This window comes from Lichenostomus cassidix, chromosome 6, assembly GCF_008360975.1.
Source record: "Lichenostomus cassidix isolate B80296 chromosome 6, HeHo_3.0, whole genome shotgun sequence".
Taxonomy (NCBI): Eukaryota; Metazoa; Chordata; class Aves; order Passeriformes; family Meliphagidae; genus Lichenostomus; species Lichenostomus cassidix.
Window position 1 is genome coordinate 26,639,944 of NC_139487.1, and position 27,491 is coordinate 26,667,434.

Genomic DNA, 27,491 nt, shown 5'->3' on the forward strand with positions numbered 1-27,491 from the left:
AAGAACAGGTAATCTGCTGCCTAGAAGATAAACAGACTGCTTTTGGGAAATGCCAGCAGAGTTAAAAGACCAGGGCCATGGCCAGCTAGGCATTAATGACTTTGAGACACCTTTACAAAGGCTCACTTGGGCTTCTTCAAATTTTCTGAAAGGTCACCTAGCTTTCCAAGGCCAACATGAGAAAGAGGAATAGACTGCTCAGAAAGGGGAAAGGTAAAGTCCCACTCCTGAGTGCAGACACAGGTCTGGGATTCGAGTTACCACAAAGGAGGCATGCCCAAAACAAAGTTGTTGGGTATTGTTGAGTGATTTCATTTTTTAGAATGATAGTGACAATTCTCAATGCTCAAAATATTCTCCACTTGTCCTCTAGACATGCTAGGTAATCCTAAAAGTGATGGGGATAGAGGGAAAAACTATTGATTTTTCATTTGAGTGTCCATCCACTTGCAGTATCATACTACAAAATCTGAATCCATAGCAGCCTTCCCTACACAGCCCCTCCTGTACAGTGTGAGCCCTGGGTATCTGGTTTGGTATTGCCTCTCAGTGGCTGCAACATCTGAAAACATGTTTCTCTCAGAAGCATTTTTAGGGCCCTATTTTTGTACTAGTACCTGCAACACACATATCTGCTTAGATATGCAGGTTAAAACTAGTTGCTCATTTTACTCAAAACTCTACTTTCAACCATCTGTGTTCTTTTTGCCTTTTAACAGCTAGGATCTATCAGAGGGGAGTTCTCCCACTTCTTAGCTGTTCTCAGAGAGTGTACTGCAATTTTGGCACCCCAAATAACAAGGCAGGGAGAGAGTTGTGTAATATATATCTTCTGTGTGCTCTATTAATCATAAAAATTTAATTTAGTTCTTCATGCCTGCAGCAACTTGGCAATGGGACAGGAGGCAAGAAGACCCTTTGTAAATAAAATTGTTAAACTGATTACAAAGTTCTGTATGGCCTTTCATGGGAGCATACTCTTGGGACTACTCAAAAATCAATAGACAAAATAGAAAACAGTAAATCAAATCAACGTGGTTTCTATTGTGCTGTAGAAGTGAATAATTCACCTCATGGGCAGTTTTAATTTCGTAACATAGCCAAGATCTATGGTGAACAGCAAAGGCTCAAACTGTAGGGTGCAGCCAGCAAGTGCTAACACTGGTCTGTTTAGCCCCACAGCAGGAGAGGGAGAATCCCACGGCTGGGCCAAGTACAGAAGGGCCAGACCAGAAAGGATGATTTAGAAAAGTCCCTTCAAACACGAGATTTTTTTTTTTTTTAATAATTTCCTGCTTACTCTGGGGGTTTTATGGCTTCAAGGCCAGGTAGCTTGAAAAGGTCAGCCCACCTCTGTCCCTCCTTGTCATTCCCCACAGAATCTGAGCACAAAGCAATTGCAGAAAGAGCTCTCAAGACCAGTAAAGTTGGATTTTCACTGCCTCCAAAAAAAGCCTCTTAACCCTGATTTGTGGACTGAGCTCTCAGATTCATCCTTCCCTGTCTCCTATGGCTTAATCTCTGTGCAAAGCTTGCCCTTCTCCAGGGAACTCTGATTAGCCAAACTCTCTTCACACAATTTCAGCTGGAAGCTTCCCTACTTCCAGTTCCCAAGTAAGAGCTCTCACCTTCTCAACATGTGTGAACTAAAGCCAATTGTGCTGGTGCAGTTTAGTGCCTACTGTAGGCAGGGAGAAATAATATTTAAAAAGCAATTGAAAAGTTCCTGTATCATTACAGGAAAAAGAACCTCCCCATCTTTTTGGCAATAACTAGATACAAAACTTAGGAAAAAACCCTACCCTTGTTACTCTCTTCCCCTTAATAAACCATGTCTCCCACAGACAGCTCAGTCTACAGTGGGCTGAAATGGGGGATCAGCACATGGTGGCCTCTAAGCTGCTTTGTTATTTTTGCTGACAGCAGGCATTATGAAAGATTCGCTCGTGCAGAGACAGAGAAGAATTGTGTGTTTCCCAGCTACGATATCACTCAATAAGAGGAGGATTATTGACAGAGGAGGGGTGAGAAATACAATTGCAGAGAAATTGTATCAAGCATTTTCCCCCTACTGAAGTGCTGGCTGCCACCTGAGGTGCACACAGTGGCCAGTGGCAGACAGCAGTGCCAGGACTTGGTCAGCACTGGGAGAGAACTTGTTCTGCTTACAGGAAGAACTACTGCTACCATTTGGTTTTTGATTGTTGGTTTTTCAGTCCCATCTGCTTATGTGGTAGTGACTTCTGAAACAGAAAGAACTCAGTGACTCGAGCCTCTCATGAGAAGCGCTGCAGAAATATCTTGCTAGGTAAGACAGAAGACAGTAATGGAGACAGCCAGATCTCTTATGAATCTCTTATGAATAGACTAAGGAAAGAGGAACAGTGGAGCAATTTGTACCCACACAGCAATCAAAATGAAAGCCCTGACATTTGAGAAATAATAATTCATGATAACCAGAGGGTAAACAAATGTGGTGTCATTTGATATTAAAGAATTATCTTTTTCCTTAGATAATAGCACTGTTGTACACAAATGATCTGCAGAGAATACATATGCTGCCCTGATGGCTACACAATTATTTTTTCTGGCACATACTGTCTTGTCTTACAACCTCCCTGTGAAAGAAATCTAGAAATCATTTCTAGAAATACCATTAGTGGTTATGTAGGGGAGAAAAAAAACCCACAATTGTTGGACTCCTGATGGGAGAAAATTCTCTTGCTGCACTAATAAGTAGGGATCTCAAGTCTCAACAGCTCCCAGCCATTACAGATACCCTGTTTTGCAGTTCTAGACTGCACTGTGCCCAGTGCTTTCAGGAATTGAGGCAGGATGAGAAGGAGGAAACGGACCACTCACTAACATCACTGAATTCTCAAAATCTTGTATTTGAATTGTTTCTGAAAATAGCCTGAAGAAAGAGTGAATATTAGAATTGCCAGAGAATATTTTAGTTGAGTCCATAGCAACTTTCAGTGTCCTATGCAAAACAAAAAGGCCAGCATGCACCAAATTGTGCCTCAGCTCCAACGGTGTTCAAGATTTGGGCAGGATTCTGTAATAGCCACTGAGACTAGAGACATTATGAGGAGTTTTCCCTCTGCAACTTGAAACTCTTCACACAAAGTCTGGAATCAAACAGACCTAAAGCTTAAGCTAGAGCAGAATCCAGTGCAGGTCTACTATCAGAGCTTCTCAGTGTACAGAAGTGTAAAGCCATATGCCTGTTTCTTTATAAACTCTTCTGCTAGGGCTGTCATCCAGCCTGTTATCACCATGGACTCTGATTTCCCAAGTGTCCACATGAGGCCTCTAAATGAACAGATTCTTCTTTGTTTAGCTCTGCAGTGTGGCCTTTATTACTACCTACTCTGCTAAATGCCTCCTCTGGATCCTCAGTGACTTCTGTTTCAGTTGCTCTGACATCCTTTTTCTCCCACCTTAATTAATGGAATGTACAGGGCAGTTATCACAAGGTTGCAGACAGGCTGCAAGTGTGCAAGTGAGACTGTTCAACTTAGTATAAGCCCTTTTGATTTTCATCCTATCCTTTGCCAGCTCCTTTCTTCCACTGCTGTTTCCCTGCATTGCATTCCCTTGGAGATCCCTTCACCTCTTCTTCTCTCTTAGATCAGATATAAATCCTGGTTTTCACTTCTAAAAACCTTGATGGATTCTTCATCTCTAGCTTAGCTATCATCTTCCAGACAGCTCTGGCTTGCCAGTTCTCTCATCCTGTCAGCCAGTGATGCCCATTTCCATCATTCACTGAGCAGTTTCCACCATGCATGATTTGCTTGTCTCCATGCAGCTCTGCCTGCTGGTGGCAGTGGCAACAAGAGACAATGACAATAGCTGGGCTGCAGGCACACACAGCCTGCTGGCCATGTTGACACCACCAATCTATAATGTCTGACTTCATCTGCCCCTCTCCTGCCAGTACACCTCCATTTCTTGCCTCCCTCTACTTTGTTGACAAGCTCTTTGGAGCAGAGACTTTTTATTCTACACTGGGATCATATTTTGACTTGCCTAACGTTTCTAAGTGTGAGACTAATGCAAATATAGTGGACTTCCATTTTCCAGTAGTGCCATGAATTCGCTTAACAAGTACACTCTGCTTCATTTTTTTTGGTGTTGAACTTGTGAATAATTCAGCATGACAAGAAAACATCAGGGTTTTGTTTTAATTAAAATGTGAACAGCTGAAAGTGGTTTTCAGAGTTTAAAAAGTAGAAGAATAAGCCTTCTGAATAAACAAGCATCTCAAAAGCAAACCCATATAAAGTGATAAACACTGGCATTGATCCTCAGAAAGTCAAACTACAGTTTCTCACTTCAGTTTTATGATTCTGCCTACTCCCTTCAGAACTGGCATTCCTGCTCATGACTTGCAGATGATGTTGCAAACCACAAAAACATAACTGGGTGACAATTTTGCTGCACAGTAGACAAACACAGACAAACATGTCATATCTACTTACTGTAAGAATATTTCACTGAAATAATGTCCTGAACTTCATATATACGATTGGGAAAGCTGGGCACTGCACTCTTCCTGCTCTTTCAGATGGCTACAAATGTGCTTGAAACAAGAAAACATATTAACAACATACAGCCTTGAATATGGGCTTGAGTCCCCAGGACTCAACTATTTTGCACACCACCATAGAGTTTTCCACTTGTACAAACTCAAAGTTAAGGATTTCACCAGTAGGGAGTGACTGACCTCTCCCTGTGTAACAAACAAGTGGATTCATCATAAGGAACGTCAGATTTACACAGGCCTTATCTCCCTTCCGAGTGAATGACTCAGCTACTTCTTTTCCTAGGAAAAAAATACTGTGCTCTTCGCTAAGTAAAGTAGAATTGGACTTAAGACCACAGAGCACCTCAACAAAAAAATGGACATTTAGAGGCTTTTCTCCCTGATCATAAAAACATTTTCTTTGTGCATTTCTACCCCTTCTTGCAGCTTCAGTTACAAAAGGTAATTTAATAATCATTCTTATCTCTTGTTCCCCTCACCAAAGCTATATCCAGCCAAAAGTTAAGCCTTTGCCGTTACTAAGCATATATTTTACTAAACAAATGCATTGCTTTTTGACTCAAGAGGTGAAAATGCTACCTTTTTAGTGTTCATTTATAGTAACTAATTGTCAGGGAGAAGAGGTAAACAGAAATAGTACCCTCTGTCTTCACAAATTTAAATGAAGCCCAAAACATCCTAACCATGCAAACTGTACAAACTTTTGCTATTATGTTCCTGACTATGGACATATTTAAAAGCCCACAAAGTCTCTGTTTTCATATTCACTGACTTGTGGCACAGTTACCCTCTTGGATTTCTTTCAGCGTGAGGGAGCAGGGCTGTTTATCTCGCAGTTCACAGAGAAACGTCCTTGGGCAGCAATCAGAACTTGTTACCATCATTAGACATCTGCAGAGGTCTCAGTCTGCTCTGGAATATTGCAGACAGCAAGTCAACAATGATCATGGTTGATGATCATTGTTGACTCCATGAATAAAAAAACCTCATGGCAGCATTCTTAAGTTCAATACCAAAGAAACTCAGACCTATTTTCTGGGCATAAACAGTGGGGTATGAGAATGGCTATTCTGAGTCAGTCCAAAGGTGTGTCAAACCCCACATCCAGTGACTGAAAGCAGCATGCCAGGAAACAGTGCAAGAATATGGTGAGATTTCCCTGAAATACTCTTTCAGCCTCAAACAGCAGGCAGCTTAGCAAATCTGTGCTTCTCAACCCATATTTCAGTGATCTAAATCAAACATTGATGGGGCTTTTATGGGTTTGTAAAAGGATTCAGGATGTAGGTAGGAATGTAGTTTTAAGTTGTCAACGTAGAAGTCTGGGAAAAGAAAGGCTGCAGTCTGAACGATGAAGTTATTTTGGTCCTAGCCAAATTGCTCTTTAGCTTGAGCACAAGCACAGAAATCTGAAAGCTAACACAGCCTCTCTTGGAAAGCTTTGTATAATTTAAAACACAGTCATACTACAAAACCAGTTTTCAGCTCAGCATAGCAACCATCATGATATACAAGTGTCTTTCAGAAGAGCTGCCAGAATGAACTAGATGAGACCCAAGCTCCCTTTGCTTTCTTTCTCCTAAGCACTGGAAAAGAAATTATTCCTCTTAAAATGAATTCTTGCTTCACCAAATTTAATTAAACATTTAAATTTTTTTTAATATCCCAGCTAGTCTTATTAAAAGTTCAGCTTTTTACAGTTTGATGATCAGAACTGTGAATCACATTCTGGAGAAATACCTGCACCTGAAGCACCCAAACTACCTGAAGATTTAGGAACACGGTTTTTGTATAAGAATGAGGCCTAAGAACGGAGAGGCTGAACAGAACTAAAAATCTGTCACAGTAATGCAACACAGTTACTGTGCTGGGAATGGCTTCTTATCACTGCTGTTTCTCAGGCTTTTCTTGTGCTTTTATGGTGCTTCTAAATTTCTTACCTTTGCTTATTAGACATTACAGCAGTAAAAGACTCATCATGATTCACTGAGCATTGAAAAATAATGAAGGGGAGACTGTAAAGAGGGTATTTTTCATTCTCTAACTCCTCCACTGGGACCAGGTTCTTAGTTTTTGTTAGCCAGTAGAGCTATGGATGTATGAGAAACATCCACTCACAGGGAGATGAGTATTTTCGTCCTTTAATGATCATCTGTGCACATGCATTTTGAAGCCCTGGTTCTGGAAATTGACCTATATATTAATTGTGAGGTTACTTAATGTATTTTTCTGAAAGTACATTCATAGGAGTCAAAGATGCCGGTGATCTTTTGTGGAGGGTACTTATCTAACTAAACTCTGAGGAATAATTTGCAATTTGTTTTCGTATAATTAGAATTGCATGAGGCAGAAGATTGACACTATTTAAATTCAGGGTACAACTTATTTATCAAAAGATAGAAACCATTCAGTTTGTTTAATTTTAATATTTTTCCTTCACAGGAAGGAAAACCTTTTTAACCACCTGTCCCCAGCTGAGGAACTTTCTGCTCCACTTCATACAGAGTGCTTCACTCTGTCTCCTTGCAGAAAGATAATGGCTATTAGGTGACCAGTCAAACAGAAAACCACCACCCAGACACATTAAACCAGGTACATTTAAAACTTCTATTCTGTAACTCTTCTTTTTGAATCACCTGCACTAAATTTCATATGAAAGTCCCACGTTTTTATTTACACAGGCATGCGATGTTTGTGTTTCTGTCCCACAGCTGATGGAGGTGGCAAATTCTCAAAAGTGAGAATTAACTTGACTGACAATCTCACAGACATTTCATCACCTCGTATTGAGTAAGATTTCCCCAAAATACCATTAAGTACTTAAAAACCCCTGACTTTTAAATATGGTGTAGATTATCAGTGGTGACAGCAAGATATGAAGTCAAATTATTATAGCTGTGCAACAAAAATAGAGAGGGACTTAAAAGTACAGGTGATGAGCTATATACTCAAAGAGTAAAATATCTGTAGCCTACAGGGACATATACTATCAGACAGGTATAGAACAGCATGCAGAAAACAGCCAAAGATATATAACCTGTACTGAGTAGAGGTGCTGATGACTGAAGTTTAGGTATTCAACACAGAAAGTAATTCAGAAATGCAGACTAGAGGATAGCTAGAAGAACACACACAATGTAATAAGTTACTAGTTAAAAAGATAAAAGGAGCTAAAGTTCATAATCTTTGAATTCAAGAGATTGGCGAGCTGGATCTGGGATTATGGGGCTTGGTCACAAACCCAAAGTGCACTGTACTGCGCTGAATGAATCGTGAGAAATCCAGCACCAAGTTATCCCATACACCTGGGCACCACAAAGGATCAGGAACCTGGGAGTGGTGGAATAAGGAGCTGCTTCAGTGACTGAAGAACCTGAATGGTGCCAGCAGCAGCCTGTGATCCCTGGGGAGCAGGAGCAGCCATGGGCAGAGTCAGGCTCTGGAAGGAGCAAAAAACACGAAACACCACCCTGTTGACTTTGAAAAACAACACCCCTGCACATGCCTGAGTTGTTTCATTTCTGTACTACTTTATACTTACCAAACTTTTGTGCAGATTTCTCTTACAGAGAAAGCAGATGGAAAGCACCTAGCATTTAACTAAGTATTAGAAAAAACTTAATAAAGGGGACAGATAAGAGCAGAGGAAGGGAAGGAGTCAGCAAGGAACTGACCAAAGCAAGCAGTAAGATACCATTCATCTAACAGAGGTGCCAGTCCTTTACTCTCTAGGAACAGAAATAAATCTACTTACAGCATTAATCAATAATGCCTGAAATCAATAATATATGGCAGACTAATGGAACTGAAAAGTCATTAGTGGTGTGAGAAGCTTGCTTACTAAAAGCAACCTGCCATGAACATTGACATTAGCACCAGTCAGAGAATGGACAATCTTGTCTGTGCAAAACCCAATATTGTATCTTCAAGTAACATGAAAAGCAAATCCTGATTTTTTTTTCATGAAAAGAACTGTCAAATTAAGTGTCTTGATAGCTCCCTTTCAATAATTTTTAGCCTGGAGCTTTTAAACTAAAAATATCTTTGTTTCAAAAAGGTTATGGAAGGATATTCAGGGTTTTTTCAGGTTACATCAGTAAAAAATATCTAGTTGAACTGTCTTTTGCAAAGGGACGACAATTTAGAAACTTTTCAGTAAAGCACTAACTAGCACCTGAAGTTAATATGGGAAGTAATGAAATACAGTGCCATCTTGCTATCTTTCCCTTTAGCTATGTGAAAAGCAAAATACTATTTATTTTACCTAGAAGGCTGTTTCATTACAGGAATGTTTTGTTGCAGAGTTTTTCTTATTCTTTAGACTGATAGAAAAGACCTGAAAGTGCTGTTATAAGACTAGTAAGTCAAATCAAATATATCTTGTCTAAAGAACACTAATTGACAAAATATGTTGATCTTACTAATGGTTCTGACATAATATGTGAGAGGATTACAAATTTGTAAAGCAAGTGTGTCACAGGAATCATCTCTCAAAAAAAGGGACTCCTCTGACGAGCAGCTGTACTCAGACAAGAATGGCCTTTAAATGTCCAAAGCAGATGGAAAAGGTCTCTTGCAGGCTTTGCTCACCAAAAGACTGATATCCCTAATAATGAATAGCACACAAAGTGAAAGAGAAAAGGTATCTTCCTCATTGCCCCACCCACAAAGCAGGATAGCCAAAGATGGTTTTTTGGGAAAAAAAATTCTGAAATTGTGTATCAAATATTTTTAAAAGCAGACATTTGAAGCTTCCAAAAGTTATTTCAAATGCTGCTCATGTTACTTCCCTCCTCATTCTAAGGATTTATTAGCTTCAGGCCCCACTACTAGTTTACTACCCTTTGTTTTATCGCCTTGGTCTTTTCTTTTCGTGCCTAGAAGTTGCCATTTCATTGAAAGGCGAGTTAAAAACTAAACTATCTGGAAAAGGCAAATTAGGTTAAATCACAACTAATGCAAATTCTATGAATAAAACTGGTTTAAAAAATTGGGCAAGTTTCTAGATATAGAGGAAAAGGTATAAAATAAGATATTAAAAGGTCTGTAAGAACCAGTGTGATAACTTAACTGGGATCACTTAACCTCTGTCAAACCTAACAATGTTATAAAGCTTATGGTAACTGAAATTAAAGCATATACTAAGTCATATTGATTTTAATTTTGGTTTTATATATGGTAGATTAAGGTATAACTAGTTTTAACAGCCCCTTTGTTGGCCAGGAAAGAAAATATTAATATGCTCATTTCACCAATGAACATAGAGCTTTGCTAAACAAGTGAATAATTAACAGCACTCAATCCCTCAAGGTCTGACCAGAGCCCACTGTGTTAGACTAAGGCACACTCTGGTAAAAACAAAACTTTTTTGCTCACTTGTCAGGTGAGTTCTCAGTCTAAAGAGCTCCAGCCACCCCTGAACATGTGTTAAATCCCATAATAGTAGACACTGGAGCGGGCTGGGTTCTTTCAGTTCTTTCAGCAGTTTGTATAGGAAGAAAAGAATAACTTTATATGGGATTGTACACACCGATCTACCAGTACAGAAGATGTCAGCCTAGGGGTTGGAGTCTTGCTGAAGAGAAATTGTGAGTGCAACTGGAAGAAATTAGCAGTAAAATGGCCTTCTAATATTACACTCATTGCCATTTAAATGGTGCTCTACAAAAGCTTGATAGTTCAAGCAATAGTTCATTTACCCAGCTTACTCTGTTCTTGTTCAGCTATAAATATTGCCTTAGTGATGAAGTATTTCTTTTGTGACCTTTTTCACCTTCTTTCTCATCCCAATCAACTTTTCTTTTTCCTCCTGCCCTTCCTTTCCATTTCCCAGGTTGTATCTCTCATTCATTCCATTCTCTTACTCATCCTTTTTTCATTTCAACATCCTTCAGTCTTTGAGGAAGAACTGTTAGTTTTGTAGGAAAATGAAAAAGCACAAAAGCAAGCTATTTTTCTTAACAGGGAACCATACCTACAGCAAACTAATCTGGGATAGATATTGCTTGGAACAATTCCGACTTTCACAGCAGTCAGTCCCACTCTAATTCTGTGTTCAAGAGCTCTTTGCACACCCAGCAAGCTAACAAATACATAGACTTTTAAACAAAACCTTTAAAAAGCTTTCACTGAAATACTTGGTGCAGACTTAGGGACATTTTTTTTAGGCAATGACAGAAGCCTCCTTTGAGGAGAATGACATTACTTAATGATAAGATGAATACAAGAAAATGTGGCTTTTCCCCCAAGAGTAAAGGCACACTATTGCATGTTTCTGCATCTAATGTGCTAGTTGAATTAATGTAAATTGGAAAAGCCTATGCTTTTTCTGAAAAATAGTCAACAGTTTAAAAGAAGTCCATGCCCTGCACTACCAGAATATCACTATATAGAAGCTATTTTATAGATATAGTTGTTTTGTTAAGTAGATGTTGATCAGGTTATTTGCAAATTAGTTCAAGAACAGCATAAGTCTGGCTTTAGAAACTAGATAAGTAGAGTCATAGTATTTTCTTTAAACCAATAGCATTAAGAGGAGCTTTGTGAACTACTTGATGAACTACTACAGAATCTGTTCTACATTCTAATACAGGCTATTGAACACTAAACAATGAAACTGGGTTTTGTTCCTTCATTTGATTACATTGTTCCAGAAAATGCAAACACAGAAGGAGTAACTACGTTTTGAGATAAGACACAGGGCCCAGCCAGAGGCAGCTGTTAAAGTCTCATACCAGTTTCACAAGCAATAAACAGTGTCAAAATAAGCAGTTCCTACTTGGTATTTATCACTTTAAATTATAAATTGAGAAGACTTGTACATACATAGTAAGCCCTGTTACCTCCATTTCAACCCTGAAATTCAGAGTTGTTGACTAACTCAGGGAAAGCTTACTTCTCCCAGTCTTGGGAAATTTAAGAATGACAGAGAATGCTGAGAATTTTAGTTTGGTGCATATCAGGAGGGATGAAACTGTTTATTTACTTATCACTTAATAGCAAATACCCTTACTTTAAACTATTACAAAATTAATATTTTATCTCTAGAAAAAGGATTAACAGAAATTTGAGTTTCATATAAGAGTCACTGCAGTTTAGAAACAGTGACTTCTAATGTGAAGGAGAGCTTCACAGATATAAATAGAAGAATGATTTACTAATATACTATTAAAAGAATTGCATATGAGGCTTATAGAAAACTTAACTTACTATTTCTAATAAAGCTGACTGCAATAGTCTGAATTAGTTTTCAAAGTTCCCTGGGAGCAAGGATCACAGGATCAAGGTCTTTTCATACAAAATGTTTTTAGACATGGATCACCAGTAGAAGTGTTGTAGAATGAAGCCCATTCACAAAAGCCTTATCAAGTTAGTACCACTCATTCACAAATATAAAAGAACAAAAAAAATCAAAAAGTACCTTTCAGCAAGTAAAACTAGTGTGAAAAGCTCTGTATCAGAAAACACTGAGGACCAGCACTAGAAACAAGACACAGCAGCACAACCAGGAGAAGAGAGACCTCCACCAACCAGAGCCCAGCCCCACTTTACCTTAGAAGTGCCAGGTCGAGGGAGAGGAGCTAAGAATCCAAATCCTTAGGTAGGCTCCCAAGGACAACGAGGCAGAGCCAACATTAAGTTAGGAAAACATATTAGGATATAAGTTGCCAAGGGTAGTAAGGGCAAGACATCTCAGGGAGCAGGTCTAAAGTCAGGCTAAGAAGCCAAAAAACCAAGAAGCCCCAGACACAGCAGGGCTAGAGCTGCAGCCCAGCAACATTCCTAGAGGGAAAAAAGGAAGAGAGCATCCGGGTCTGAGCTAAATTGAGTTCCTCATCAAGAGGGGTGGGTGGAGGCAGCAGGTGAGGCTGGTCAGGGCAATTAAGGCCTGTTAGCTCACACCAGGTTCTGAGAGTTTGAAAACACTCTTGCTCCTCTGAGAGCAGCTGGTTTGCTAAGGTTTATAGCTCTTCTTTTACCTTTTCTTGCTAGATTCACCATGGCAGAAAGTTAAAAAGAAAGCATCTCTTTCAAGATTGCCATGTGATCACACAAGCTCATATTACATCCCCGAGTATTTCTTGTTGCATTTACATTCACTATGTTTTCTCTTCAAGTTCCTGATGAGAATTACACTTCAGTGATTTTCAGCCTCTCTTTTGCCCTCTATAGCTTGGACTTTAACAAGCTGTCAGATCAGATAGACATGTGGCTGTTCATGGTTCCCCTTCATTTTATCAACAGAGCAAATGAATGCTCGGAATCAAGGAGAGAACAGAGGACATGTCAACACCATACAAGAAGCACCATGCAGAGGTGCTAGTTTGCATTGTGGAAGCAGAATGGAGATGTCAGTACAACACTTCTTCCCAGCCAGTTACTGCTGTTGAGAAGTGCTTTTCAGTAACGTTAACTGTTCTAATCATAGTGCTGCACTTTCTTCTGAGTCTGACTTTTACCACCTTTAGTTTCTCTGCATGGCAAAATAGCATATGGTAAAGGACACTAAAAATAATAATTAAAAAAGAAAACACATGGGGATAATAGTCAAGAATCTGCACCACCTTGTACACTTGGATGTCCTCATGCTAGATACACTGGTATTGGGAAGATACACATGTAGTATGTTCTGCAAGGCACTTTAGGATATTATTTAAAACAGCAGTTGGAGGGAAAGAGAACTGGCCACATTGATTCAAAGCCAATACTGTGGGGCTCCTGCCATTTTCAGAACAGCAAACCAAATGGATGCAAGTGAACACGGGCAGAGAAAAATGTTTTGAGCTGTCACAATGCTGTGAGGAATGTCATCTCATGCTGTGTAGGCACAAGTCATGTACAGAGCCAGCTGTGCCAATAAACACTTGAAAATTAAATTGTAAGGGCAATGGGGCCTGTGATATCTGTTTTAGACAGTATAATTCCTCAAATCTATCCTAGGTCTGTGCAAATACTGTGTTTTCATAGCTGTGAATTCTCTGAAGAATTGTGTTGCATCTTTTTTCCTGCTTAAAATGAATGAAAATGTGTCAGGCCTGAGTGACGAGGCCTTAATGACCCTAATTGACCTCATCTGAGACCTCCACCCACACACTCTGTCTATTGGCCCAGGAGCACTACTTAAACTCAGGTCCGATTCTGAACAGCTCTAGTGACTACATTTCTATGTGTTACTATCTGGTGTTGCCTTTTTAGTTAGTACTGCTGCTAGTAATGCTTTACATCTTGTTGAAATCTTTCTACTTATATACTGCTGTTCAGGCTGTAATGTGTTATCGTATTACTTCTAAAAGGTATGGTTTTTCCTCCTTGTGTAATAAGCCAGTTCAGAGAACTGAAATAGTACAGCAAAAGTGAGTACAGGAAGCTGATAGAGATTGAACATGAGTAATGATAAAGCTGTGTTTTGGCTTCTTTAGATATCCCAATTAAATTATTTGGAGTTTTCCTCTTACCTGTTCAGGAGTCAGAAGGGTTTTGAGTGCTTCAGAAAGTAATTGCAATGCAGTTGTTTCAGTGAGGATTTCTACTTTATTTGGTGTTTTATGTAGCCCCTGTTGTCAAATCCCAGGAGTATAATAATGATAGGACAATCCATATGGCACTGGCTTGCTCTGTGAGCATTTTGGTTTTGTCTTATCTAAAAAGTGTGAGAAGATTAAGGTTTATTATGGTGCACCATGGGCCAAACTGCAACTCAAATGTGACCACTCTGGTTGTGTTAGTCAAGTCCTACCACACTTTATGAGGCAGGCCTGCCGTGCCAGATGCTCTTCTCATAAAGCAGGCTACTGAGAAAAGGGAAGCAATAACATTCTCTTGTCCCCAGTGCCACATTTCTCACCACAGAATGAGCTCTTTTTAGTGGGAGGTTGTGAAAGACTACAAGGAGTAACAAGTTTCCATTCTAAGAGTGTCAAAAAGGGTATTTTCTCCCCTCTAAAATAATGTGGAAGATAGAAAGAAAAGGCAGGAAGGAAAAAGGGGGTATCTTTTCCTTGTAGTTTAGAAATTGGACATGAAGAGTCATGTAAAGCTATTCAGAAAGTCCATAACAGAAATAGAGGCTGCCTGAGTCCCAGCTTTGTCTAGATGGGCTGTCTGTCCTTATTTCACAGAAGGCTATGTTGTTCTAGAAAGAAAAAAGGAAATTATTTCTGCCTTATGGCTGCTATTGAAGAGGAAGATACTAGTAAATTCTGTCTTTGCAAGTGTGAATTTGCTGAGGGATGACCCAACTGGGGGCAGAACTGCACTTGTTGGTTAAAACTGCCTGGGGGGCTCTGATGCTGCTGCAGGTACAGCCTAGTCAGGTGGGGACTATGGCAGCAGAAGCTGCCTCAGCAGCATAATTATGCAAAACAGTCCAGGTGTTTATGGCATGTGGAATCTATTTTTTAACAGTCAGAGATACTAATGGTGATCTTCATAGGTGGTGTTTAGACAATATTTAAAGTGATTTAGTTAATCCTGTCTGACTAGCAGATACTCTAGAAAAGGCAAGGAAGGAAAATTATATCCTCTTCTTGAGACAGAAGAATCTGTTTTCCGTGTAGGAGTAGTGTATCAAGCATGCTTCTTTTCCATCAGTATAGAGGAGGACCCTGCCATTAGGCAGGAAAATTACTTTTCCCCCCTTATTTCTTTCATTTTCACAGACTTAACATTCTTCTATCTTCTTCTTAGTTGTCTGCAGATTGTTAAATCACTTTTGCCCCACAAGGTGTTGATTTTTTTTTAACAGTGTTCTATATACTCTTCATATTATGTGTAATCTGTCATGGAGCAGTGGTCACAGGAATTAATGTTCAACCTAAATCACCACTGTTTCCAGTGTGTCAGGCTAGTGTATCTCAAAGGATACTGCTTTGTACTCAGATTTTGTGCTGTTCTCTAGCTTCATTAGAGTCTTTCTTCAAAGTCTTTCTTCAACCATTACGACCTGTTAAAGGTGTTGGTGTTTCTCTTAGTGAGGGAGTGCCAGTCTGTGAATGATCAGTTCACCTGCTCTCAGAAAGATTAAAGTTCTTCTGCTTCTGTGGTCCCTGGTGCTACACCAACAGCCATTGGCAGAGCAGAGCCTGGCTTGTCTTCTTATGCTTTCAATCCCCAATGCTCTGTGTGAATTAATGTCTCATACTCTGTCATAACTGTGTCAGAAGGAACAGTCCTGCTCTGCCAGGGAAAAAGATCAGACACAGGAGAGGTGCAGCTTCTTTATCTGGTAGAACTTCAGGTTGTAGGTTGCCATGTTGAGGTTTTTTTCCCCAAGGAATATAAAAGATAAACAATAAAGTACCTAGGAAGGAATGACAAGTTGAGTATCAACTTTGGCTAGGAGCTTTTTTTTAATGTTTAGGGAAACTGAAGCTAAAAGCAAGTCCCTTTATTTTAATAGCTATTTTAATCTGCATTAACTGTTTTTTGTGTGTAGAAGAACCTTTAGATTGATGTCTATCTTAAATGTTCCTTAATTACTGATGCATTTTAAGCTATCAAGTAAATATTAAATATACAGGGGCTTTTATAGAAGGACAGGCACTTGCAGACAGTGGAAGTAGTAACACTGGCATGTCAAGGCTTCTTTACAGAGTAGCTCTTAGGTACACTTGTACAACAAGCAAAGCCTTTCAAACCTGCCCAATAGAAATAATTCTCACTGATATTTGGAGCTGTTACAGGTTTATGACAGGACCTACATGGACATTTTCCAAGCCACAAATTATGTAACAGAAGAGGTTGGGAACAAGCAGTGGCTTTAGATATTCAAAGTCAGCATGACACAATGCACTGTTAATAAGTAATTGATTGTAAATGCAATTCTCTGCAAGAAGATTGACTCTGCTCTCTTTTGAAACATAATTGCTTGAGTTAACTCCTCTCCTGAAAGAGAAATCAAATATTTGTGGGAGTCTTCTGGAAAAAGTAAAAAAAACCCCTTTTTTGATTAACAAAAAAGTTATAAAATGTTATCAAATGTATTTTTTTTAAGTATAAAGTAATGGTTGAGTAAGTTGCAGTCATCTGGTGACAAATCCCTGAGGATTGTCGGCTCTTAAGAAGGTGTAAGCTTGATTTGAATTACTGGCTTGAATGAAGCAAAGCAATCTGATCATGTGGGGTGTGTGGTGCTCTGCATTGGGCCAGTCTTTTGCTGCTGGGGCTTTGCCTGGGAGGACAAAACCAACCTTTTAGTCTAGTTTATTTATTCACTTGTTTGTTTTTGCTTGCTCCCCTTTAAAGGAACTGAACCCTATGCCTTAGAAACACCTAAACTTTCTGGTGATTTAGCCAAAGAGCAAAGTTGTATCTAGCTGGGTCAAAGCTGAGTAGAGTGATGGAGACAAAGCATGATTGCGTTGTTGTACTATCTGTTCTGCTCTTAAACCTGTCAGAGAAGCCAAGGAGGAAAATATAGGAGAATCAGGAAAGGAAGGGAAGGAATGTGGTAAGGAGAGATGGATGTGGATGTGAAATGCCAGAGGCACAGTGAGCAGATGAAGCAGACTGAATGAAGAATGATGGCAAAGGCTGCATGCTTTCTTTGTGTAAGAGAAATGGAGAAGTGTCTGGTTTGCCAGTTTTCACTCCCTGCCTCCAGGATGGTTACAGCTATGACTGTGCAGGAGGACTGACACTCAGTGAGATGCTGTGTGTCCTGTCTTCCATCGCTGCTACTCAGCCAAGGTAACTATGTTTGGCTGACCTGAAAGCCTGCAGACCATATCTGTAGTTGCTGTATTTGATAACTGGTGCTCTTGAACCTGTGCAACTGGAGATAGACTTTGTCATGCAGTCTGAGGAATGTCTGTGTCTGTGCCAGACTCTGAAGCCTCAAGTGAGACCACCTAATATCTGAGTGACAGTCCTACCCCAGGCCGAGTCCCCAGAGTCCCTGCTTGCTAAGTGCAGGTTTTATCTTTTTTAGCAGGTTATCAGACAACCAGTTCTGACAAAAGGAACAATAGATCCCCTGTTGTTACAGAATAGCATCTGCACTATTTGCTCAACCAGGCAAAATCAGGAGTATGCCTTACACAGTTCTTTGCAGGACTAAATCACCTATATGATCAGATCTTCAGAGTTTTGAAAAGGCAAAACATTGCACATTTAAAGGTGAGCCTAGATGGATAACCATCACGTGTTGCTCCTGACTTGCTGCTTTCACCAGTGTTTCCATCTCTGGTAGTCTCTTAGCACTGTGTGAGAGCTTCAAGTTCGCTAAATGTCACATTGTATTGTGTTGTGTGATGTGTTGGCAAACTCTGCAGTGGAGTGGGACCAACGATGCCAATAGTGAAACTGTTCCCAGCGAAGTTCTATTTGCATTCCTCATAAAGTGCTGCTACAGCCTCTGCAGGATTCAATTTCCTTTCTATTTTTGTATCATTTTCCAACTCTGTAGTTAATATTGACTGACAGGGCCAGCTGAGAATCTTGGGATTTCCTATTACAGATAATTAAGGAAAATACTAATTCATGCACACACAGATGCCTTGTTGTAAATTGCACTGCATGAATATCTTTGCCTTCACTGCTAATTCTGTTTCCTACTGATTACTGAATCTGACTCATTGTACAAGGTGCTAGGGGCATACAGCAGGTTTCCAGCCATGAGACGTGTGAAGAAGCTGCAGAGAAGCTTGATCTTAGGTTTTCAGAAGTGTCACTTTTGTGGGCCAATTGTCTGAATTGTTGTGTACCTAGGATATATGAGAGATTGTATTTTATGTATTCTTAATGGAGCTTGGAGAAGGACCTCGGAAAGGGAACTGCATTCATCAAGGACTTTTCCAGCTGACCTTAGTTATTACCAGATTGGTGTTTGGTTTTATATTAGGTTAGATTTGAGCTTCCTGTTTTGTTCAAAAGAGAGATTGCCATCAGGGAGCAGTAAGAATATGCTGCTCTGCAATGTAGGTGAGCCAGGAACTGAGGATGACAGCAAAGCAGGTATAGGAAGTGGCCTCACCAATCCCACAGGACTTTTGCAGGAAGAGCAGAGAAGGCCCCATGGGCAGCCATAGCCATCATGAGACAAGTCTGTAGTGCTGAGTTGTGTCCAGGGTCTGATGAGAAATGTGAGTTGGTGTCCAGATCAATGGAACATGTTAATAGTCAGCATAAACATGTAACCAAGGGCATGAACAAGAAAGTAGCTGGTGATGCAAATACAAAGCTGTCCTCTTTAACATCTTGTGGAATAGATCTGTTTCCTGGGAGACTGGTTGCTTATCTTGTTAGTAAAAAATCTGATAGTTTAAACCCTTTTCTCTAGGAAGGAATGTGCTGAAGTCTCCTGACTCATAACTTGCGAACAAGCAGAATGGTAAATGTTGATTATAACATGTCTAAGTAAAATGAAACATGAATGATGAGGAAGATCTGTGCTTGTCTTGCACCTTCTCAAATGTCTCCTGCAGAGGGATATGAGACCAGGTTTGCTGGAGTCACACCAGTTTGCTCCCATCTGCCCACACTGTGTACCAGCAGCAGGGATGCTCTGGCAGTCCTGGCTTTTCTAGTCCTCTACCTGATGAAGAGGTAGTTTAAGTGGGCAGGCTCAGGCCACCAACACCTGCCTGCAGTACAGGTGTGGCCCAAAACTGAGTTAGTGGATTTGCTGCTTTGGTGGGGGAACAAGACTTTCCAGTTGGAAACAGCCCAAGCATCATCCATAATCAAGGAATTGTACAGGTATGGCCTGAAGCAGATCAGAAGTTACACTTCAGCAGCTCATCCAGTTGAATTTTGAAGTCGTGTTTTAACATCCAAGTTACCAATCTGAGGGCATTTTGGATGAACCAATGCTGCCAGCAGGCATACTTAACACTAACTTCCTTGTGCTGTGGAGAAAAATACAGATTAGATTCCTGGAGTTCAGCATGAAAGATGGGAAATCAGTACAAATCAACATGACATAAGTTTAATATGAATGTGCTTGGTTGAGGTTGTTGAGTGTCCTTAAAGGATGCAGCAAAGCTCAGTAACTGGGTTTTGACAGACTCCATTGCAATACCTTCCTTTTGAGCTCTGTTGTGCCTCTATTTTTATCTTGTTTTGTAAGCTCATGTCTCAGCATGGTTAATCGTGTCTCTGATTATGGTCACTGGTATCTATTCAGTGAACTGCTTTTTACCAAGATTTGCTTCCAGGACTCCTAACCTCTAAATGCTAGGGTTTGCTATTGACTAGTGGCAAAACAAAGGAAATCCATGCACCTCCAAATTGCTACTAATTCCTTATATCCTTTCCCTTGGAATAATGCAAGAAATGTGTCTAGCCATGCACACTTTCTATTGATCTGAACAACCCAGTGAGTGCTGAGACTTGTATTTTGTAGCCATGCACTGCAGCCATCCTAACCTACAGCAGCAGTGTCACACAGAATGAGGTATTCTGTGGGCTCTAATTCAGGCTCTTGATGTTGTAGAGAGCTGAAGTTAAAGTATTTTAATGTATAGGTATAAGTGTATGTATATATAGAACATCATTTTGAAAAAGCACATGAATCACTTGGCACTTACTAGCATACGGAGTTCATCATAGAATTATAAAATAGTCCTAGTGATGGGACCTCAGGAGGTGTCTCATGTAGCCTCCTACTCAAAGCAAGGTCAGCTCTAAGGTCAGACCTGATTGCTCAGGGCTTTATCCAGGTAGGTGTGGAAGCCTTCAAGAATGGGAACTGCACAGTGTCTCTGGGCACCTTGTTTCCCCACCTGCCTGGAAAGGTTTTTCTGTACCTGTAGTTGGAATTTCTCTTGTTACTACAATTAAATTCATATTGTAAAACAAGGGTGTTGGATTGTAGTTCAGGAGTAATTCCGGATGCAGAGCATAATCCTGAGAACCTCCATGGGCCATGGGAGAAATGCTGCTGATGGGGACAGAGGCCAATGTCTGTCGAATCTATTCTAGTAGGGATCCAGGGGCCCTGTTCATGGTGCTTAATTGCACATGGAGCTCAATGTCTGTAACTCAGCCAGAGTAGAGGCTGTTACAGAAATAGTGCCACGGCACCAAAAGTACCCTGAAGTAAAAGATGTATTTGTAAAAGTTGTATTTGATTAAATCTTCCACACCTTGTTTTCCTGAGGAGTTTGACACGTTTTTCTCCACTGCAATCTAGGCATGATTCGTGTCTCTGTCTGCTGCTCATATCTTTGTAGAGCAGCAAAACCAGCATGAAATTGATGTGATCTTCTTTCATTGCTGCCCAAAAGGTTCTGAATAGCAACCCTGGAACAGAGTGGGCTTGTTGACTTCATTCTGCAGCTGCATGAAAAATCTGCCTCTAAGCCTGCAGCTTCAAGAAGACAGCGCAGCATCTGTTCACATAAAAGATAGCTTTGGGCTTGTCTTTTTTTTAAATAATGAGAAATTTAAACTACTGTGTTTGAATGGAAACTTGGAAACAGGTTACTTGGCTTCCCTCATTTGCCAAGGAAAGCTTCCCGCTTATCTTTGACAAAGGACTGCATGGATTTTCTTCAGGATTTTCTTCAATTTCATTTAAATATTTTTGCTCCACATGTGGAGAAATTAACATCTAATTTACAAGAAGTTTTAATCCTGGTACAACAATTATATTATGTGAATCTCTGTTTAGTCAAGGTACAAAGTCTGGTTTTTATGGGATGGTTCTTTCTATATGTGTCTATATGCATTTGCTTGTCACCATGATAGCTTCCTATCAGTTTGTCAGCACTGTGCACTTCACAGAAGTTATGATTAACACAGGACCTGAATGCAGATTGCCAGGGAGTAACAGCTGGACATCTGATTTCTATGGGAGCACATATAGTTCTGCTCTGATAAAGTTTAATGCATCATGCTTTGAAAAAACATTACATTCTTTGAGCAGATCTGGAAGTTGCAACATATTGCAATTTCTCTAATATCTACCTATTCTAACTATGTGCACAGGTTTGTAAAGTCATTATTATGGACATGTTTGTAAAATCACTACTGAACTATTGCTTAGCAGATTTATAGCCTGACTCTACATTTCCTTTAGAAATGGTTGTCTTTATAGTCCAGCTTAGAAGTTTTGGTTTTGAGTGCTGGGAACAGCATTTAATTGGCAACTATTCTATCATAAAACCAAGTTGCTTTGCTCCTGTCTGTCTGCTTTCCAGTAACCTATAATAATATTCCTGCCTGTGCAAGTCTGGCTGATATGTTCTGTCAGAAGCAATTTTTCAACTTAAATTTTGGTACTCACTTTTTTTTTCCTGTGCATTCTTTGTTCTGAGATGCCTGGGCTGATACTTTGACAGCTGAGCTGATTTGGGGTGATTCGTGTTCATTGCCAGGTAGCCTCACCATTCCATAATAGAGCATTTCTGTTGTCTTGGGACAGTTTGCACTAGAGACTGACAGACTTAACCAAAACAGACTTTTGGACAGGAACCTTCAGTTCCTCAAAGGGAGGATTTGCAGGACAAAGAGGTAAAAACTTCATGGCTTTGTTCAGCCATATCTGAAAGTGCCTCAGTGTTAGAGATGAAACCAAGACAGCTCTAAACCTGCCAGAAGTAGTATGGGCAAATATTCCTAATGCAATGGGGATGGCTAGAGCTCCGTCAGCGATGTTTATTGCCAATTGTTTGGCAAGAGTGTGGTTTGGAAACCTTGTGTATGCTATTTGCCTGTCAATCGCAGAAGAAATCCCTCAGTCACAGATTGTCTTAAATAGAAATATTCATGTCCATACACTGAACTAATTTACACAATGGAGCCCAATGTAGATAGGGAGATGAGTCTGGTGCAGAGAGCTGTAGTAATGCTTTTTCTTGTTGTGTTGGTTCTGCTTGTTCCAGCTGGCAACTGTGGTGTCTCTGAGTGTACATTGTGCATGTTGCATCCATTTTCTGTGGGCAAAGCCTTGCATCATGTGGGGTTTCATTGAAATCCCAGTCCCTCAGCTGTTGCTTATGGAGTTTATTGGTATTTATTATCTTAAAAGTGCTGGCAGAAGTTACAATCAGAAATATCTGTATGACCTGCCAGACTAACACAGCTGTGACAAACCAGTTCAGCACTACAAACTGCCAAGAGGTGTCAGAAGCAAAGCCATGAGTTCAGTCAGTTGTGCTGCTGAGGAGATCTTAATTTTTGAAATTTGTGCTAAAAGGAGTGTACCTGAAAGCAAATGGAGATGTATTAAAGTACTTACTTTTTGACTATAGTTATATTAAAGAAATTACTACATAAAACTTGAAATAGGTTGTGTACTCCAGCAAGCCAAAAATCCACTGGCCTAGCTTAATCTACTGCTGCCAGTAGCAAAATGTATAAGTTGACAAAACCTTTAGAGTGATAAAAATGCAGTTTCCAGTAGTTAATAACTGGTGTCAAAATGCAGTTTTGAAAAATACTGCTTTATTAACCCTAATATCTGATTTCAGTGTGGTTCGTAGCCTGAGCTGCCAAAAAAAAAATTATCAGCGATCCTAAGGGCAGGTGCATAAAGTAATGCGCCTACATTTTCAAGAATTCTTGGTAGTTTCTTTCTCTACCAGTAGATGTCACTGGAGTCCAGCAGAGAGCTATTACTGCTTTAAAACATCTTTTCTGCATAATCGAACCTTTATTTCATAGGAGAACATTCAGTATTTGTACATGCTGACGTACATACAATAAAAATGAAGAACAGTGATCAATGCTCTTTCAAATATGCTTTTTCCTGTCTTAGCTACTGATAAGTGTTGGATAATTCAATGGTTTGAGAAAGATTTCTGACTTTTTTTTTTCCTCTGCAGCATGCCTGAATCTGGTCCAAGCTGATAGTGACCAAAGTGATTCTTTTGTACAAAGATGAAACCACTTAGCAGTGCCTGTATGATTACTCAGCCCTTGTCCAATATTGCATTTGGAGGTGGGGAGAAAATGAAAAATCAAGCCAAAAGACCAAAATACTTTTTTTTTTTCCTCTCTTTTTTGGGATCTGTGTTGAAAATTAGAGTCTGGGAACTGAATGTGACAGGAAGGACCTCTTAGCCACAAAACAGCTCTCTGCAAGACTGAGAAAGCGTTTAAGGAGCAAAATTTCCTATACCTTGCATTAGAAGGCACAGCAACTTGTGCTGATGAAGACTGTTTAGGATTGAGCTGAAGTAGAGCATGGAATGCTTTTTTTTCCTTTTGAAGGAACTGTAGTTCTTGTCTATGTGTCTGCTTTACAGCTGATCAGCAAAGATATTTTGATTGAGATGAGCTTTCAAGTATGCTTAAGTATCTACTATCTGAAAGGCACAAAAAAGCACCAAGTAGACACTGGCATATTGTTTGAGCCACTTGATATCATACACAAAAGATAAAATTGGAATTATGCTTTGTTTGCCCCCAGCTATAGTCCAAGGCTAATTTATGACAACCACTGAGGAGACATTTTGAGTTAGTCAAAGCATCTTAGTTTGCGCCTAAACTCTTGCATCAATAATTCCTCCAATTTCTTTCAAATGTTTACCAAAAAAACCCCACCAAACCCAAAAAACAAACAAAAAACCCCCAACCTGTGCTGCACAATAAACATCTCAGAATTTCAAGGTCACAGATCCAGCAGAGAAGTATAACATAAGGAGGCTGCCTGCAGGCCAGTGTATTATTAGAATAATAATGTGGTTTTGGACAGTAAATGCACTGCCTGCTCTGTTGCCCTTACATGTGGCTGATCCAGTAATGAGTCATTTCCGTGACATGTCTAAAGAACCAGTCAATGCACAGATGTTTTTAGCCTTTTGTTATCTTCTTTAACTACTTTTCTGAGTGTATTCTGCTACCACTCATTGCCAGGCCCTCTATTTCATGCTGTAGTGTGAACTTTGATCATTTCATAGGACATGGTTGCACTGTATGCAGGGAACCTTAAGTGTGAACAGGTTTGCAAAACGGGCACAATGTAAGGCCCTGGATGTACCTGGGTCTTGTGAAACAGGCATTGCAGCTTTCTTCAGGGTGCTGCATTGTAATTTGAGTAAAGGTGAAAGTAATTTGTTCAGGGCTGTATCTTGGCAGGAATCTAATGAAGTCACTAACTGATGTTTTGTTGCCTCCTACATTCCCATGAGGAAATCATAATTTAATTTTTTTTTCAATTTTCATTATATCAGCTTAATTTGCTAGATAGTACATTAATTCTGTCATGATGTTCAGGGACACGTCCACCCAGGCTTCTTAGTCACATGAGTTTTAATTCTCTGTGGATTTTCTTTTCCAGCTGTAGTTGATGTTGCTGTCCTTTGTAGCATTGCACACAATCCTCACTGGCCACACATCCTGGTTCCAGTGCACCAACAAATTTGTTGACTTGATATTGCTGGGGTTTAGTGGTTTGTAACTGCTGTAGAAGTGGTTAGTTGTTGAGCTCTTTCTAAAAAGTAGAAGCAAGTAACTGGGAAATACAAACGTGAAAACAAAACTTTTGTAAATTAAAACTCAAAAGGTAATGTTACAGCATCTGCATGTGAGAGTCACACGCAAACCCAATAATCAAAACTAAGACAACAAAGGAAGATGAAGTGTTGGTCACATACCTGCCTTTTTTAAAAAATGAAAGATGCAAAGTAGCAGAATAAGCAACAGAAATAGCTGCTCCTCTACTGCTTGAGGAGGATGAGAATAGGGCAATGACAGTTGCACCAATGAGCTTGTTCTAAGAACAATTTCTTGTTGGGTTCCCATGTTTTTGTTTCCCAGCTAAGCTGGTGCACTTTGGTAGCTTTCCTTAAGGGCTGTTGCTAAGAAGACAGACAGAAATTCAATAATAATGTGAAACAGTAAGATCCTAAAAGGAGTAAAAATAAAAAAAAATCAGGGAGAAGGAAAGGTATTCAATCTGGTCATCCTACAAGGCTGCTTGAGATCTTCAGGTGTTTGAGAGAGACAGCACCCTTTTACTCCTTAACAAAGCAATGGGAACTTGTTCTGTTTAAAGGGCGGAGGAACCTAAACTTTCCTTGCAGATTTCAAAGTAAGGCTGCAACCTTACTATAAATGCCTTTGTTTTGTTGTTTTTTTTTCTTCTGAAACACGTTGGCACATCATAAAATCTTCACTGGGAAACAGCACAGGTGGTTACTTTCTCAGCAGAGCTTGCTGGTAATATACTGCATAGCAGAATAAAGTTCTGACCTTGATGATTATAACAAGGTGAAAGCTACTTTGTGCTTTCCCACTAGTGTTTCACCACAGGCTTTTCCAGTAGACTTACAGGCTGATCACCTAGGGAAAAAGGCTGCACAGAAAACCACTGAGAATTTAGCCGTAGGTGAATGACTACTGTTGTTTCATCGAGTAGAACGAGTATTTCCAGAGGCTCTGACATTGCAGGGATGATGCTGCCTCTCACATGATTGCAACAGATGGGTGTGCAGGCCAGAGAGAAGGTGGAGTAGCACAAGTTTTTCTGCTGCCTAGGCCTGATTCAGTAATACCATGATCCAGGGAACTTTTTTAATTAAATCATGGAGAACTGTCCCTTTGCTGCACTCATATAAGCATTCATTTGTTCTGTCCAGCAGTGCTGTTTTAACCTTTCAGTTACTAAACTTAATGCCTTGGCTTGACTACCACATATGAGGAGGCAGCCACTGAAAATTATGGTTCAAAGCTGTATAAAGATCCCCTGTTTGAATGCCTTTCAGTCCTTCTTCTCAGGGCTTGGTGTCAGAAATTAGCGGTACATTATCCATTGGAGTTACCTCACTAAGAAAAGCCATATTTCTGACAAAAATCATACTTTGCCATACACTGGGTTGCAAATCTCTCCTTTTTCCCTGCCCCTCTGCTTTCTACTTTATGGTTTGCATGGCAACCTTTTGGTTGCAGGGGTGGCTTCTGTGAGAAGCTGCCAGAAGCTTCCCTTGTGTGCAATACAAGCCAATGCCAGTTGGCTTCAAGATGAACCTACCGCTGGCCAAGCTCAAACCCAGCAGTGACAGTTGTAGCACATCTGGGATAACAGATTTAGGAAGAAGAAAATTGCCCAACTGCAGCTAGAGAGAGAGGAATATGTGAGAGGGGGGAGGAAGCAGAGAAAACTGGGAACAAAGCTAAGCCTTGGAAGAGGGAGGGTGCAGGGAATGTTTTGAGGTTTAGTTTTATTTCTCATTATGCTACTCTGACTTGATAATAAATTTAACTGATTTTCCCAAGTAAATTCTGTTTTGCCTGTGACAGTAGCTGGTGAGTGATCTCGCCCTGCTCTTTTCTCAGCCCATGAGCCTTTTGTTATACTTTCTCTCCCCTGCCCAGCTGAGGAGGGCAGTGAGAGAGTGGCTTTGGTGGGCACCTGGCATCCAGCCCGGGTCAACCCACCATGTCTGCCCTGAGTAGCTGCTGCAGCTCAGTACAGCAAGTAGCTGCTGCTCTTGCCCAGTCCTGTGCTGCTGCTGGGGCTGGTGTTGCTGCCCTTCCTCCACCGTGTTAAAGGCAATATTAAAGTCTAAGTGACTATTTTTAGAGAAGTTGACTAAAATACGGTAATTAGTTACTTCATGTGTCTCTTCACCCTCCCCTCACCTTTGCTGTGCAAATAGCAAGGGGGAAACTCCCGCCCCAGTGAATCGAAATGGCAAGGGCCGGTGTGCTGTCACCCGTGTGTGCCCCATGACATTTGACAGGCAGCAACAGCAGCAGGCTGACATTTTGCAGAGAAAAAGCAAAAAGCACCAAAATGTTTAGCTTTGTAAGTGGTGCTAATTGGGACATGAAAGCACTGCAGCAGCTCTGAGTGCAGCAGGACATCCTCTTCACCCCCCTTGCTTCCCACCTGAATGAGAGGCAAGGAAGGAAGTACCACAGGAAGCTGAAGAGAACTTGGAAGGTAAATAGTGACTAGGCTGAGACCCAGAAGAACAGGGAAGAGGCAAAGGAGAACATGATGAGTGGACTAAGAGGCCACTGCTTTCACAGTTGTGAGGAGAGCAAAATC

At 40.3% G+C, this 27,491-nt stretch overlaps 2 protein-coding genes across 4 annotated transcripts in view; one reads left to right on the plus strand and one right to left on the minus strand.

The window, feature by feature from the left end:
• The window catches only part of OPN4 (opsin 4), a 40,071-nt gene extending 27,581 nt beyond the window's left edge, over positions 1–12,490 (minus strand). The window contains exon 1 of one of the 3 annotated variants that reach the window (XM_085064167.1): positions 12,104–12,490. The gene's annotated coding sequence lies outside the window, so the exon portion shown is untranslated. The remainder of the gene's footprint in view (positions 1–12,103) is intronic. The other 2 variants (XM_085064168.1, XM_085064169.1) reach the window with 2 other exon arrangements.
• Positions 1–27,491, plus strand: part of WAPL (WAPL cohesin release factor) — a 136,441-nt gene that overhangs the window by 39,014 nt on the left and 69,936 nt on the right. Inside the window, exon 3 of the mRNA XM_085064162.1 lies at positions 6,995–7,144. The gene's annotated coding sequence lies outside the window, so the exon portion shown is untranslated. The remainder of the gene's footprint in view (positions 1–6,994; positions 7,145–27,491) is intronic.